General features: G+C 34.6%; 1 protein-coding gene and 1 pseudogene across 5 annotated transcripts in view; one reads left to right on the top strand and one right to left on the bottom strand.

The window, feature by feature from the left end:
* Positions 1-17,107, top strand: part of IMMP1L (inner mitochondrial membrane peptidase subunit 1) — a 74,635-nt gene that overhangs the window by 2,652 nt on the left and 54,876 nt on the right. For all 5 annotated transcript variants that reach the window (XM_039219328.1, XM_039219331.1, XM_039219327.1 and 2 more), the window contains exon 2: positions 10,074-10,185. The gene's annotated coding sequence lies outside the window, so the exon portion shown is untranslated. The remainder of the gene's footprint in view (positions 1-10,073; positions 10,186-17,107) is intronic.
* On the bottom strand, positions 12,287-13,037 carry LOC120221762 (annotated as a pseudogene).

The following is a 17,107-nucleotide window of genomic DNA, read 5'->3' as shown; positions in this document are numbered from 1 at the left end:
TGTTATGTTTTGTCTAAGAGTATACTAGAAGAGAATGGATTGGGATAAAAAACATGGAGTGAATTAAGAGATTACTCTGAGGAGTAGAATAGCTGTGACCAAGGAAAGTTGACAGGAGGAATCAAAGATTCAGGTTTCTGCCTTGAATAGGTTTGTAAATGGCAGAGGATCAAGAATAAAGGAGAACAGCAGGATTTTGTAGTTCTGATGTTAGGTGTTTTATAAAATGGAAGATCATAAAATGAGTTTTTAAATCTGTTTTGAATATGTTAAAATTTTTTTAATGTTTATTGATTTTTGAGAGAGAGTCTAAGCACGAGTGGAGAAGGACAGAGACCAAGAGGGAGAGAGGGAGACACAGAATCTGGAACCCACTCAAGGCTCTGAGAGCTGTCAGCACAGAGCCCATGGGTTCGAACTCGGGAACTGTGAGATCATGACTTGAGCCAGAGTCGGATGCTTAACCTACTGAGCCACCCAGGCACCCCTGTTTTGAATATGTTTAATTGGAGGTACCCTTGTAGCATCCAAGTAGAGATGTCCAATACACAGTGGATTATGTGACAAAGGGACTTCTAGATGAAACATATAGTTTTGAAATTAATTAGCACATGGTGGGAATTTACCCCAAGAGAATGGATAAACTCACCAAGGATATACATACTTTAAAATGAGAAGAGAAAAGAACCAAGAATAAACTGTGGAATGTGAACATTTAAAAACCTGGGCAAAGGAACAGAAAGTAAAATAAGAGTTGGAAAGTGTTTATTTGATTTAGTAATAATGTTTCTCAGGTTTCATTAAAGGAAGATTTGATGGAGTAGTAAACTGAAAAGTAAAGTAATTATATTTAGAATTGAATGGCAAATGAAGTTGAATATTCTATAAAAGTAGACCATTTTAAATTTTAGAAAGCTTTCCTTGAATGGAGATAGAGGGAGATGACAAGGGTTTAGGGGGGAATTTTGTTAAAGAGAGAAAGAAAATAGGCACTGGAAAATAATTCTAGACAACTGATAAAGCAAAGGACCTGAATGAGATGGAAGGTATGGGAATCATAGCATAGGAGAAGGATCAGTATTTGAAAGGAGGGGGTCAATTCAGTGGCTAAAGTGTGTAAATGAAAAGAAGCTCCTTTCCCTCCTTTCTGCCATTAAGTCTTGGAGTTCTTAAGACTATTTTGACTTATTATTCCATATTCTTACTTTTATCCACTCCCAGGACCTTAGTTACCATTTATATATTAATGACTACCATAAATAGTCCAGATCACTTCTCTGACCTCCAGAATTATAAATTCAGATATTTACTTTACCTGTTTCTTGAAAATCTTAGTGGGGACCTAAAACTCATAATGCCCAAGGATGAATTTTTTCTTGTGTTTTGTATCTCTAAATGATAGGACCATTTGCAGAACTAGTTGCCTAAGACAAGTAACCTCACTTATACTCAGGTCCTCTTATTTTTTTTAATGTTTATTTATTTTGAGAGAGAGAGAGAGCGAGCAAACAGGGGAGGGCAAAAGAGAGAGAGGGACAGACAGACAGAGAATCCCAAGCAGGCTCTGCAGTGTCATTGCCTGATGGGAGCTGAAATTCAGAAACCATGTGATCATGACCTGAGCCGAAATCAAGAGTCTGACGCTTAACTGACTGAGCCACCCAGGTGCCCCACTCAGGTCCTCTTTCAAACATCATGCTGCCATATCCATTACATTGCCAAGACCTATGGAGTTTACTTCTTCACAGCTTTCTAATCCATTCTGGGTCATATAGCCCTTATCTTGGTTCGCCTTCACTCAAGAGCTATCCTAATCCTGTCAAAATAGAAGACCAATAATATAAAAATAATATTAAGCACCTCCATGTAATTCCCTCTACTTGCCTTTTTAGCCACATCGTTCTGTAAATTTCCTTACTGTCTGTACTCTAGCATTTATTCATTCTCCTGTACTTTGCAAGTTCTCTTCCTCATAAAGCCCACTAGTTAATTTCTACTTATCCTTCAAATCTTACTTCAACCTATAGATTCTCATTAAAGCCATCTCTCCTTGATACCAAAATGAAATTAACTCCTATATACCAACAATGAATGAGTGGAATTGGAAATTGAAAACACAATCTAATTTACACTAAAAAAATTAAAGTATTTAAGAATAAATCTAAAAACGATATTTATAAGGTCTATATGAGGAAAACTGTAAAACTGATGAATAAAAAAACTAAATAAATGGAGAGATATTCCATGTTTATGGATATGAAATTCAATGTCAAGATGTCAGTTCTTCCCAGATCTCTAGATTCAATGCAATCCCAATTAAAATCACAGCAAGTTATTTTATGAATATTGACAAGCTGATGTTAAAGTTTATAGGAAGAGACAAAAGACCAAGGATAGCAAACACAAAATTAGAGGATTGAAACCACAACTTCAAGATTAACTACAAAGCCACAGTAATGAAGACAGTGTGGGATTGGCCAAAGAATAGACAGATCAGTAGAACAGAATAGAGTACCCAGAAACAAACTGACATAACTATAATCAACTGATTTTTGACAAGTGAGTGAAGGTAATATAACAAAGCAAAGATAGTCTTTTCATTATATGGTGCTGGTACACATATACATGGCAAAGAAAAATTAGAATCTAGGCACAACCTTACATCCTTCACAAAAATTTAGTGGATCATATATCTAAACATAAAATGCAAAACTATAAAACTTCTAGAAGATTACAGGAGAAAATTAGACAACTTGGGTATATGATGCTTTTTTAGATATGAAATAAAAAATATGATCCATGAAATAAATAATTTATTAGCTTGAGTTCCTTGAAATTAAAAACTCTTGCTCTATGAGAGACAATGTGAAGGAAATGAGAAGAAAAACTACATACTGGGAGAAAATATTTGCAAATGATATGCCTAATAAAATATTGTTATCCAGAATATATAAACTCTTGAAAAAAAAAGCCTCCACAATAAACAACTTGATTTAAAGATGAACATAAAGTTGATAAGAAGCAAATGAAAGGATGCTTCACATCATATATCATCAGAGAAATGGAAATTTAAGCAACATTGAGATATTAGTGTATACCTACTAAAGTGGCCAAAATCTGAAACATTGACAACACCAAATGCTGATGAGAATGTGGAACAACATGAACTCTTATATATTGCTGATGAAAATCAAAATGGTACAGCCATGTTGGAAGATTCTTTGGAGATTTCTTACAAAACTAAACATGCTCTAATCTTATGCTCCAACAGTCATTCACCTAGGCATTTATCCAGAGGACTTGAAAACATCCCTGTGAAGACTTGCACATGGATGTCTATAACAGCTTTATCCATAATTGCCAAAACTTAGAAGCAACCAAGATGTCCTTCAGTAAGTGAATAAATACAATTCCACACAATGGAATATTACTCAGTGTTAAAAACAGATGAACTATCAAGCTATGAAAGTAATAGAGGAACCTTAAATGCAAATTATGAAGTGAAAGAAACCAATTTGAAAAAGCTACATACTTAGTCCAACTTTCTGGAATTCTGGAAAAGGCAAAACTGTGGAGGCCGTAAAAAGATCAGTGGTTGACAGAAGTGGTTGGGTAGAAAGATGAATAAGCAGAACATAGAGGACTTTTAGGGCAGCGAAAATGTTCTATATGTTATAATGATGGATATGTCATTATACTTTCGTCCAAACCCACAGGACGTACAGCACCAAAAGTGAATCCCAAGATAAACTGTGGACTTTGGTATGTCAATATAGGTTCATCCTTGGTTAAAAGAAAAGAAAGAAAGATAGAAAAAAAAGTGCTATTTTTTGGTGACTGATGTTGATAATAAGGGAGACTATACATGTGTGGGGTCAGGCATATATGAGAAATTTCTTTAGATTTCTCTCAATTTTGTTGTAACCCTAAAACATCTTTAATATGAAATGAGCTGTATAAAATTTCAGTCTGAGGGTTCCATATATTACTCTTGTTGCCACATAGTGGGACCATTTTCACAGGGGTTCCAACAAGTTGGTATTCTGAGAAGTCTTCAAGTATAATTCTAAAACTTTACCAACCCATTTAGGTACACCAGAAAACTTAATGGTCACGGTAAGTAACTAGCACCTTATGACTAAAATGGGTACCTCTCCAACTGGTCTTTCAGTGGCTTTTTGAGACGTAGGATCCTTATTACAACTATGACTACGAAGGTAAACCATATTAACAGAGATCTGGTAGAGTCTTAGTATAGAGTCTGGTGGTGTTCTGGCAACATGATTGAATGAATAAATGTCAAAGTCATGCCTGCATAGAGGGAGTTCTTGAATCCCATGTAATCTCTTTTTGTTTCCTTTTAGTAAACTCACAAAGAGAAACCATGGTCCTGATTTGCTTTACCTGTTTTTGTACTTTATGTAGATGAAGCCGTCACTGTTTGACTTATTTTGCTCAACATTGTATTTGTGAAATGATTGCTATTAATGTGTACAGATTTGATTACTTATTATTTTATAGTAATGTGTAGGAGCAACTGGATGGCTTAGCATCCAACTCTTGATTTCGGCTCAGGTCATGATCTCACGGTTCACAAGTGCAAGCCCTGCATCAGGCTCTGTGCTTCAGTGCAGAACCTGCTTGAAATTCTCTTTCTCTCACTGTCTCTCTGCCCCTCCCCCAACGCTCACTCATGCTCCCTCTCTCTCAAATAAATAAACTTAAAAAAAAATTGGGGCGTCTGGGTGTCTCAATTGGTTAAGTGTCTGACTTTGGCTCAGGTCACAATCTCACAGTTCATGAATTTGAGCCCTGCATTGGGCTCTGTGCTGACAGCTCAGAGCCTGGAGCCTGCTGTGGGTTCTGTGTCCCTCTCCCTGGTCCTTCGCTGCTCACACTCTGACTCTCTGTGTCTCTCACAAATAAATAAATGGTAAAAAATTTAAAAAATAAAAGTTAAAAAAATTGTATCGTGTAAGTATATCACAATTAATTATACAGTCCGCTTTTAAAAGGGATTTGGCTAGTTTGGTATTGCTAAATATTTTTCTAACGTGGTTGTACCAATTTACACTCTTAACAGGAATGTTTGAGAATTTCAGTTGACTATCATGCTTACCAACACTGAAGATTTTCTTTTCATTATAACCTTTCTGAAAGGGTTGTGGTATGACATTGTCATCTGGATTTTGACTGATCAAGTTGAGCACCTGTTCATATATTTATTGGCCATTTAGATAAACTTCTTATGTGAAGAGTCTGTTCATGTCTTTGCTAATTTAAAAAAAAAATGTATTGTTGGATTTTCTAGATTTCTAGGAGTTCTTTCTATATTTTATTTATTTTTTGTTTTTTAATTAAAATTTTTTTTTAATTTTTATTTTTTTAATAGTTTATTGTCAAGTTGGTTTCCATATAACACCCAGTACTCATTCCCACAAGTGCCCTCTTCCATGCCCATCATCCCCCTTCCCTGCCCCTCCACCCACGTCAGTCCTCAGTTTTTTTCTCAGCATTCAAGAGTCTCTCATGGTTTGCCTCCCTCCCTCTACCGCACTATTTTCCCCACTTCTTCACCCCACGGTCCTCCATTAAGTTCTTCCTAATCCTCCTATACGTGCAAACATATGGTATCTGTCCTTCTCTACCTGACTTATTTCGCTCAGCATAACACCCTCAAGTTCCATCCATGTTGCTACACATGGCCAGATTTCATTCTTTCTCATTGCCATGTAGTTTTCCATTCCAAGATGTAGTAAACGACATCTTGATCCATTCGTCAGTTGATCTTTTTATATTTTAGATATAAGTCCAGTTTGGATTAAATGTGTTACAGATTTCTTCTCTTAGTCTAAGACTTCCGTTTTCATATTTTTAAAAAATTTTTTAAATATTTTATTTATTTCTGAGAGAGAGAGAGACAGCGTGAGCAGGGGAGGGTCAGAGAGAGAGGGAGACACAGAATCTGAAGCAGGCACCAGGCTCTGAGCTAGCTGTCAACACAAAGCCCGATGCGGGGCTCGAACCCACGAATTGTGAGATCATGACCTGAATTGAAGTCGGACACTAACTGATTGAGCCACCCAGGTGCCCCTATTCTTTTTTGTTTTTAATGTTTATTTATTTTTGAGAGAGAGGGAGAAACTGAGCATGAGAGAAGGAGGGGCAGAGAGGAGACAGAATCTGAAGCAGGCTCCAGGCTCTCAGCTGTCTTCACAAAGCCGGACATGGGGCTTGAACCCACGGACCATGAGATCATGACCTGAGCCAAAGTCGGATGCTTAACCGACTGAGCCACCCAGGCGTCCCACATACTTTTTTTTAAGATTTTATTTTTTTAAGTAATCGCTACCCTCAACATGGGGCCTTGAACTTCCAATGCCAAGATCAAGAGTAGCATGCTCCACCGACTGAGCCAGCCAAGTGCCCCATCTTTCCATATTCTTGTCTTTGCTTTTAGTCAGAATATATTCTGATGTATCAATTTTTTTATGTCTGTTTGCCTACTACAAGATTCCAAATATGATCTCCTTGTTTTCTTCCAGATATTTGAATCTGCAATCTGCTGGAATTGATTTTATTTTTCCTTTGGTGTGAGGCAGGGGTAAAGGTGTATTTATTTTTCCTATATAGATAGTTTATTGACTTACTATCACTTGTTGAAAAGACAGTTCTTTCCCTGCTGTATTCAATCATTACTTTTTCAATAAGTAAAATCACATTGATTAGGTAGGTTATTTTCTGGACTCCCCCATTCCATTGTTTAGTTTGCAATTCTTCAGGTTCTTCAAAAGGATAACTTTTTTTCTTTGTTTTAACTACCTATATACTGCACTGTGCTTAAGCTAAATCTGTAAAAATAAGAAACCTTTTTGACAATCTTCTTTTACAGCATTGTTTCCTCAGAAAAATCTCTTTGCTTCTATTCAGTCTGTAGAGCCTTCACATAATTGTTTTTGTAGTTTGTCTTGCGTTTATGATTATCTATGGGAAGAGTTTGTTAGAAGTTTACTTCACCATACTAGAGGCAGTTCTTACTACCTTTTTAATGACTATAATTGCTGATATTTGTGTTTCTTTCCCTTTTTCATAGGTTTGCTAGAGATTTTTCATTTTCATTCTTTTCCCCAAAATCCAACTTTTGGCTTTAAAATTTTTGTTTTCTGTTTACTTTTTGTTTTGTCAGTTAGTGCTCTTTATTTTTACTTGTTTTCTACATTCATTGATTTACTGAGATTTTAGGTTTCCCCCCTTGTGGTAAAAGCTTTATTCATTTTTCTTCGTGTTTTTCTAATAATACTGTTTATATTTAAAGGTATAATTTCCCTAAATACTGCGCTAGCTGCGTCCTACAACTTATAATATTTATGTTTTCATCAACATTTATTTCAAAATATTTTCAACTTTTTTGGTTTGATTTCCTCCGTGACCCCTGAGTTATTTTGGACATTTTAAGAATGCCACAATAACGCATCATACTGGATGCCAAGAAAGCAGGTGTAATCTGGAACTGTCCAGGGCAACATGAGTACTAATGCTCACCCTCATTTTAGTGGATGTTTAAGTATAAACAGAAAACCAGGGAGCTTAAAATTAAAATTTAAAAATCCATTGTATACTTCTGTCTTGGAATATTCAGTGTAAGAGGGTAAATGTATCAAAAGGTAAACATGTTTTGGTTCAAGGAAATTTGTCAAGTAAATGTACCTATAAAGGAAAACAAGACATTTTTAATGGTAAACACTAGAACACTAACAATTTTCATTGATAAAAATAAAAGAAATTCTAGAGCAGGATGGCATGGTACCAGCATGTCTCCCAAACTGGGACTGTTCTTCAGGTAAGCGCAAGTAAGGAATTGAACAATTGCTAAACTGGTGCCAGGTGCTCCTTTCATGTGTCACCTTTGAGGAATCTCATAGGCATAAAGCTCTTGTGCTAATGTAAACCCCTGTGTTGTTCTAACTGTCTTGTACGTTTCTGATGAGATGTGATCAATTCATTTTCAGTATGAATAATTATGGGAACCATTAATGTTAATATTCATATTAGAGAGTGCTGGATAAGAAAATTGCTCTTTTCAGACTTGATAGTATATATTAGAGATAAGGGTTTATTTCATGTATCTTTGCTTTTTAATGAGGATATTGTACACATGTGCATGCACACACATGAATAAAAAGCACAAAAGTTCTGTTGACTTAAAAAAGTTTATTACTCAGTATCTATTCATACTAACGTAGTAAAATCCTAAATTACCTCTTTATTCGAATAGTGGAGTTCTCATTGATTGGAATGAATGTGAGATTAAATGTCCTTGAGATTTTTCAGTTTCAAGCTTGACTCCAAAATGTTTAGTGAATTCTTCAAATGTTTAAATAAATCAGAGGAAAAATATTTTTATAAGTAGCAACTATTATTTAAGTTTATGGAGTTTCCAATCAGCTTATATTGTTAAGATCAAGGAGAGTGCCTATAAATGGGTGAAAGAGTATATTTAAGCAGACTTGCAGAAAAAAAACTCACTTTTAAGGGTCCTAACATAAAAGGGGAAAAGATGGTAGGTTCATAAAGAGAGGAGTCTGACAAAACAAAAATTGAGATTGAAACAAGTGTATTAGAAAAGAGAGAAAAGATAGACTGGTAGGAATAAGGAAGTATCACAGAAAATGAAATGTATAAAAGCAATGGCAAGATACAGGATAAGAGAAAGACTGTAAGGAGGGCAAAATATAAGAAATAGTGCCATGAATAGCTTAATGTTAAAGCGTGGAAGATTAATACAAATACAACAGTTTCTTTTGGCTTCATTAAAATTAATGATAATTATTAGAGTGTCACGGTTGTCTTAATATCATATACTTAAGGTTTTCATATTATTTTGCCTGAAGAAAATAGCAGAAACCATTTTACATATTACTTGCTAAATTTTGAATAAATATTATTTATTAGTAATACATGGATATGTGATAATGTATATTATATAACTTACAGGTAATTATATACATTTCAAGATGAATATTCATGTTACTTCTTTCAAGGGAAAAATTTATGTTTCAGTGTAGACACTGAATTGTTGCATGTAAGCACATATGAAGCGAACTTTAACATCTCAAGTAAAAATGGAATTAAAACTTTATTTGAACTATGATTGACATACAGTTTCAGGGGTACATCATACCGATTTGATATTTTTACGCACTGTGAAATAATGTAGTTATCATCTGTCACCAAAGTTATTACATTACTAACTATGTTCCCTACACTGTATATTATATCCCCATGACTTATTTATTTTATAACTTAAAGCTCATTTTATAATTGGAAAATAAAACCTTTCTTTCAGTTATAAGAATTGACATGGAACTATTTTAGTTGACTATGAGGCAGTATTGGCATCTAAGACAGTATTAAACATAGTATGTTTTTCATTTGTCACAGTTTTAACTGGTCACAGAGTTTTTCTGCATTATCATTATATTCAGTAAATATTTGAATAATCAGTTCAACATATCCACATTATACACTACTTCTCTGCTGCCTTTTTATTGGTAAAATTAAGCTCACATATTCATTCTGACATGTAGAAATGAATCTTATATCCTGTTACTTGCAAATTGTTTAGGATTTGATATATTAGAATTGTATGTCAACTATTACCAATTCTTTTAAGTCCTTGATCACTGTTCTCTCTAGTTCAATATATCATGGCACCCACTTTTTTCTGCTTAAATTTTCTGGTGGATAAAGGACTTTAATATTCTGGGTCTTTTTTTTTGGCAATGTAAAAAATTTTTTTAAATAGTTTATTGTCAAGTTGGTTTACATATAACACCCAGTGCTCATCCCAACAAGTGCCCTCACCCATGCCCATCACACCCCTTCCCCTTCTGGGTCTTTTTAAATCATTTTATCCAAAGTATATTATATATCTGAATTCAGAATCCCATTGAACCATTAAGAGGAATATGTACCTTAAAAACTGAGAGACATTTAGTCGTATTGTATACCAATTTTACACAATGTGGCAGGGGGAATCCTTTACCTAATATAATTTTGATTTCCTGCTTTAGGAATCCTGAAATCGTGGATCACCCATATAACTTTGAGACATGCCTTAAGTTTTTTTTCTGGAAGCCTTGCAACTATCCTAAAAATTGAATGTATTAATAGAACAGACCTATGGTAAGTGGTTTTTTTTTTTCTCCTTTTTCTTCTGTCAGTTTCATGTTCAAATAAAGTCTTATGAATGTTGTAATGCTGCTCCCTGCTGGACACTGTGATTTTTTAAAGTTGGCACTTAATAGATGGGCAGATAACTGGTTAGCTAGACCCACTGAAGAGGGGACTTCTTGGCTTCATTCATAGAAAAACAACAATATGCAACAAAAGTAACTTTATTATAATGAGTGATACCATTGCAATTGTGTTGACTGTGGGACTGATGGTGTTGTTTCTAAATTTCATTGTCTGCTTGTTCAGTGGCATCTAAAAATTATAACAAACATACATTGAAAGATGGTTGTAGATGGTGGACCTTTAATGGTTTCCTAAACTGTATGTGTATAATCTTTATAATTGAAGTCAGTTTATTTTTATTTTTATTATTGTTATCTTTTTTGTAATAATTTTAATTCCTGTATTTTTGTTTTTCAAAGGAAATATTTAAAACTGATCCAGTATAATTTAAATTAGGCATTATTGGATCTATTTTTGAATGAGCCATCCTATATTATGCTTTGTACGGTAGACTTAAGTGTAACTTGCTTTGTATATCCATACTGTAATCCAACTATCATGTTTTCTAGTACACACAGTGAACTGTACTTACCTTACACAGAGTGATATTGGGTTGGACCTCAAGTGTCATGTCTATGTCCTTCCTGTCATGAACCCTCACATTGTATGCATACACAAGCTCCCAAAATTATTGTAAAATATGTGACAGTTAAGAGTGTTTTTCTTCCTACCCATGAGCTAAAATATGATATTTTTGGAGTGCAGCCTATATAAAATTATTACTTGGATGTAATGTAGATTTTTTTTTAAAAGTAAGCATACATTTCATTGAAAAGAAGTAACAAACAACATTGAGCTAAGCAAAGATTTATAGGATAACTAATGCTCTTTAAGGGCCTGGGACTTTTTTGTAGCCATTGGGAAAGCCTGTGAAATCTACTCTTAATTAGGGTTGTGGAGAGTTAGACATAGTAACCTATTTCTTTATTATTAAATTATTGCAATAAAAATTAGAACTGTAGGCCAAGAAAATAAAATTCAAAAAAAAAGAGGAACCCTCTTTTCCTTCTCTATAAGAGTATATTATTTCAGAAAATATACCATTTTAAACCTTTTGTTATGAAACATACCATCATATAGAAACGTAAGAAGAATAAATATAAAGCAGGCAACCATGTAATCATAGATCATTACTGGCATCCTAGAAACCCTTGATGTAGTCTTCCTTTTCTTTAGAGATAACCAATGTCCTGATTTTTTATGGTAATTATTTATATAATTCTCTCTGTAATTTTTATCATTTTTGTCTGTATTTCTCAGCAGTGTGCTTTGTCTCTTTTTAATCTTTATGGAATCATGTACTTTTTTTGTAAACAATTTAACATTTTTATTGGAAATGTTTTTGTTATTTAGGAGGAGAAGGGTATAAAGAATTAGAGATCTCAGGGTGCCTGGGTTGCTCAGTTGGTTAAGTGTCTGACTTGGGCTCAGGTCATGATCTCGCACTTCAAAAGTTCAAGCCCCATATCGGGCTCTGTGCTGACACCTCAGGCCCTGGAGCCTGCTCCTATTCTGTGTCTCCCGCCCCTCTCCCGCTCATACTCTGTCTCTTTCTCTTTCTCTCAAAAATAAATAAACATTTAAAAAATTTTTAAAGAAAAAGAATTAGAGGTCTAAATGTAAAGTCAAAGAGGACTCTTTTCATTGTACTGGGGAGCTAAGGGATAAGAGGGGTTCTAAGAAATTTAGATGTAGCAGCAATTAGGATGCAATCAGGATGCCTGGGGACAGGCTTGTGGGCTTTCATGTTAAGTGGGAGGCTGGAAAGATGGCTAGGAAAGGGCAGCATTCTTCAGAAAAGGGTATAGGTAGAGGTGGAAGGCATTAATGCTGATGGGTCCTATCACAATGCGGACAGAGAACTTTGAGGGAAAACAGATGAGTTATCTAGTATGCACTGTGTGCAGAACCCCAAACCTGATTCTGTCACAGTGCACGCATTGTTTTTCTTGGGACAAGTCTAGGGGCAGAAGCTGAGAAACCCTTCTCAGCAGGGATGGAGGCCACCCTGTTGCTGATGCTGCCACTGCCTAGCCCCCTCTACTGAATGGTGAAGGATGGAGGAAATTCCCAGCAACATGTGGCCCAGTCCTTGTAGCAACATGGAGGTCCAACTGGAGGATGTCCCTGAGCACTTTCTTTGGGGTTAGTCTTTTATAGTCACAGCTTCTGGAGTAGAGCCTATAGGAAATGGCTTTGGTGTCAGGCTGCCAAAGAAGTCCCAAGGGTTTTGCTTGTATACATTGAAAGTGATGAGGGTGGTGTTCTTCCTGTGCTTGGGGTTCTCCTGGCCCAGGCCATCTGACAGTACCCATTCCTGCTGGGGTCCAGCTTTCCCCAAACCCGAGCACCATCAGGCACATGTCTTCTAGCAACTGGAAGAAGTCCTTGCTCTCCATGGAGGACCCATCTTCCTTTAGCTCCAGTATTAGCACTCCAGTCAGCTGCAGGGTCTCCATCACCTTGTCTAGCAGTTCTTGGCAGCTGCCACCTTTGGTCACAGAGACAGAAAGGTGGCTGGGGGTAGTGGAGCTGAGATCTAGACTCCATAACTAAGTTCAGAGCTCATATTAGATACTTACCTAAGACTGGCGACTATGACTGCCTTTGTGCTCTCCTTCAGGTTGGTGCTTACCCGCTACCATATGATGCTGGAATGGCTGTGGGGTGCCCAGTGCGATACCAGGCAGCATGGGATATGGGTGGGTCAGCTGGTAGGCAACATTGTCTGGAATCATGTATTCTTTTTTCCTTTACTCAGCATTACTAATGTTTTGGAGATCATCTACATAGTTGCATGTAATACTCATTCTTTTTCATTATTATATATTATTCCCTTGGTATGACTCAGGATTCATTCATGCTATTGTTGTTGGTAGTGTTTGGGTATTATAAATGACATTGCCATGAACATTCCTTTACATATCATGTGTTGTTTTTTATTGGTGTGAAGTGGAAAAGTCATATATTTTCAGGTTAAATATAATTGATTTTATGGTATTTTAAATGAGTACATGAAAATTTTGTTATATCCTGAGAGTAACACATAATAAATATTAGAAGAGATTCTAAAATGATTAGAATTTCTTTTACTCTAGGCCTTAGATATAAAGTGGCATATAGTTTGTGATACTTTCAAAATGGTGTACGTATAGATGTTTAGACATAGTGAAGAAATAGATTATAGGACTTAAAGTAGTAGCTCTTTGGTTTACTTTATTAGCGCATTAATTCTGTTAACTATCATGTCATGTTTTGTATAACTCCTTCACTTTACTGATGAATAAACTAAAGCTAGAGAGATTGAGTCACATGGACAAGGTCATGTAGCAAGTTGGAGCTAGAAACCAGATTAACCTGTCTACTTGGCAGTCACAACTTAAAGAAAACAGACTGAAAAGTGAAATCAGGGTATTTTCTTGAATGTGTCTAGCCATTTAAGTGGAAAATTTGCCTGAGTAGCTTTCAGAAATCATCAGATATTCTTTTGACTATTCACCAAGAATTGGCTTAGTGCAGGGAATTGCATGTTTGAAGCCCCCAAAATGTTACCACACTTTATCATAGTTCATCTTACGTCTCTAAAATCTAAAATTTTCCCATGTTTTCTTAAACAGTACAAATGGAGTATAATTTAAGGGTTTTTTAAATTTGTTTTAATGGCTCAGAGTTGTCATTGTGAACAGCAGTCACTTCACAGAATATATGTGATTTCCTCAGAGACTTTTGCTGTGTAGGACTGTACTCCTAAATTGTCCTAGACTGATAAGCTTTTATGTCCCGTGTGCTACTTGTGATGTGTGATGTTTTGTTTTACCTTTGTTAGGTAATTCTTGTTTTTTTGGCTTTCTGTGCATTATATTGACTCTACTGTTAAAATCAGCATTGTTTGGGTGAGAGCTTAAGTATGGTTCTGTCATCTACAGACTAAGGGCACAGAAGGTGTGGCAGCTTTTTAAAATTTATTTTGAGTTCATCAACTAGTTCACTACTATGTTTCAGAGGACTGAGATGATCTGATAGCTGATTTCTGAACAATCAAAATGCAACATAGATTGCATATGCTGGTGCATCCTTATTTGGGGGATTAAAATCATTGTGTACACATTTTCTTATAAAACAGTGATACTGAAACTGAATTTGCTTAAGGATTCCTTCAAATGGGAAGTCCAATGGACTTAAGTAGGCATTTTCCAATTATAAAATATTTGATAGGATGGGCATTGAAATAAAAATAGTATATTAGGCGACATTGTCCTTCGAAAATGGCAGTCATAAAAATGAAACCACCTTTGAAATTATAGCTTTTTAAAGGACAATATAGAAGTAACATGGATTTTGTTTCATGAAAACATAAGTGCTTCAGGAAAACATTCATTTCAAAGTGAAATGCATTTGACTGCTTACCCAATTATAAACCACTGAATGTTAATTAAAAAAAAAACTGGAATGGGAGAGTATATTTGTTTTTAGATGACAGGAGATAATTGGGATGAAAGATAGATAGTTTCTATCCCAGTACATTAGGCATCAATATGATGATTTCTTATGTCAGTGAGGTTTTTTTTTTTTTTTTTTTAATTTGAAAATTCCTTTGTTTTAATTTGTGCAAACAGATTGTAATTCTGCATTTGGGGTAAAACAAAGAGCTTTCTGTAATTTTTTGCAGTTAGAACATCTTTGGGAATTGCCTTATGAACAAAATATCTTAGAGGCCAAAAGAGAATAGCTTTTCCTAGGATATATCTGAAATGCATCAGTGGTGGAAGTGCAAAATGACACAACCCCTGTAGAAGACAAATCGGCAATTTCTAGAAAAAGACCATTGCCATTACACTTCTATTTATACTAATTCCAGAAATGTATTACAGATGCACTTATGTACTTATGTAATACCATATGTATAGGTGTTCTCACTGTAGCATATTTGCAGTAACAAAAGATTGGAGGAAACACCCCTATTGTCAGTAGGGTACTGGTTAAATGAACTGTGGCATATCTATACAATGTAAAACTCTACAGCTGTGAAAAAAAAAAAAAAAGAAAGGATATTTTCTGTACTCAGATTTAGAAAGTTTTGAAACATACATTGTTATTTTAAAAGAGCACAGTTCAAACAGTGTATAGTAAACTACTTTTTGCATAGAAATAAAGGAAGGAAATAAAAATACATATTCATATTTGCAAAAAGAAAATTTAGGAGGTTATGCAAAATCTAAATTCTCTGGATGAGTGAGGTAAATGGAGTAGATGGGACTTTAACTGTATATCATCTAGATTGTTCTTAATTTTTGAATAATGTGTTGCTCATTAAAAATAGTTCTGTTTCATTTGTAAATCAAATGAGAGGAAAAGAAAGGGTAAGTCTGCTATATTTACCACAAAATTAGCTAATTTTACTCCTTTATATCCAGAATATATACCTGGTATATATAGTAAGCACTGAATAAGTGTTTGTTACACAGATAAAAATTGAAGTCTATAATCTTTAGATGGTCTCTTTTAGCTTTTTATTTACTTATGTACTTATTCTTTTAGCTTATATTTTAAAATATCTTTTTAATATGAAAAAAAACCAGTAATGTAATCATGTGTTGATTCCAGTATAGAAATAAAGGAAAATATTTAAGTGGGAGATAATGAGATACATTGTTTAGTTTATTATCACATTATCAAATTTATTTGTATGATAGTGATATTAAGGAATTAATTATATTTTCCTTAACTTCATTGAAAAGTAAAATGAAAGTTCTCTATTAAATTAGGTAATAAGCTTTCATAATAAACAAATAAAAGTTTATGAAGTTTGAAGGCTAGGGGTGAGATGGCAAACATATATGTTTTAAACTGCCTTATCTTTTGTCTTACTTTATTTTCTCACATATTGGCAAATGTTCAGTCCTGAGATTATTTTAGCTCTATTATTATAGCAGCAGCAGCAGCAGCAGCAATTCCTGACAGAAAGGCCTCTGAAAATATGGTATTAGAGGTTAGGGGATGGAGGAGGAGAATAGGGTGAGTGGCTTTTGCTCTTCCATTTAAGAGTCCAGGAATTTGTTTCAGCTGTTGAGTTGAAAATTTGAGTATTCAAGTAAGTAGTATAAGAAATACTTAGTTTTCACTTTTAGATTTTATATATGTCACTTGTTTCTAAATTTCTTATGACAAGGATTTGACTGCCTTTGTATACTGTGTATTTTTGTGTAACACTGCCTTTTTAAAGAAAGCTCTGTATACAGAGAAGTGCACATATTAAAAGTAGATGGCTTAGTGAATTTTTCAGATGCCAAAAACACCCATGTAACCAGCATCCAGATAAAGGAAAAGAACATTATGTATGTATTTTATATTCTATATGTATAATTGCACAGTATAATTTTTTTATGTCTAGTTTCCTTTGTTCAACGTTATGTCTTGCTCTTCATCTACATTATTGCATGAAGTTGTGGTTGGTTCATTTTTATTGCTCCATTCCATTATATGACTGTGTCACAATATTTTTTTATCCATTCCATTAATGGTGGTTAATGGTTAACCAACCATTTAGGTGGTTTTCCATGTAATGCTACTATAAACATTCTAATACATGTTTCTTGATTAATATATTTGCATATTTCTTTTGAGGAGGTCTATCAGTAGAGTACTGAGTAAATGAACTATGGCATATCTAGATAATGAAATACTCTACAGCTATAAAAAAAGAAAAAGATGTTCTCTGTGCTATATTTGAAAACTATTTTTAGAAACTTCTTTTAATTATTTTGATTTTAAGTAGGATTTTTGTGAGCATCCATTTGTGTACAAGTTC

Source organism: Hyaena hyaena, unplaced genomic scaffold (genome assembly GCF_003009895.1).
Source record: "Hyaena hyaena isolate Hyena2069 unplaced genomic scaffold, ASM300989v1 scaffold_807, whole genome shotgun sequence".
Lineage (NCBI taxonomy): Eukaryota > Metazoa > Chordata > Mammalia > Carnivora > Hyaenidae > Hyaena > Hyaena hyaena.
The sequence above is the reverse complement of the archived record's forward strand: the minus strand, read 5'-3'. Positions and strand labels throughout refer to the sequence as shown.